This window comes from Petaurus breviceps, unplaced genomic scaffold, assembly GCF_028583685.1.
Source record: "Petaurus breviceps papuanus isolate PSGF00001 unplaced genomic scaffold, PetGlider_PUasm1.0 90925, whole genome shotgun sequence".
NCBI classification, from domain to species: domain Eukaryota; kingdom Metazoa; phylum Chordata; class Mammalia; order Diprotodontia; family Petauridae; genus Petaurus; species Petaurus breviceps.
The window spans coordinates 27,243,926-27,244,336 of NW_027187380.1; positions in this window are offsets into that span (position 1 = coordinate 27,243,926).

Consider the following 411-nt stretch of genomic DNA (forward strand, 5'->3'; position numbering starts at 1 on the left):
ACACACACACACACACACACACACACACACACACACACACACACACACACACACACACACTTTTAGGTGTTATTTAGTGCCTCTTCTATTGAACCACGTAATGCTGGGTAGTTTTGGTGTTTTTGTTTTTTTACAAAAGAATATTTACGTCAAAGATATAACATGAACAAACTACAAATATTTTCCCTCAGCATATTAAAGGTCATTTTGCATAGAAGAGGAGGAAGGGGCTCAAAACTTAGCTCTGTCCTTACACAGCACTGATTTTTGCACGTTTACACCCAAAGTCAGCATCTTTCCTGCAAAATTCCTTGTCCCAGCTGCTGCTGGGCTGAGATCCAAAATGTTACTTCTTGTTCTTCAGACCATCAAAGCTGCACTGACTCTAGAACCCGGACTCTGCAATACCAG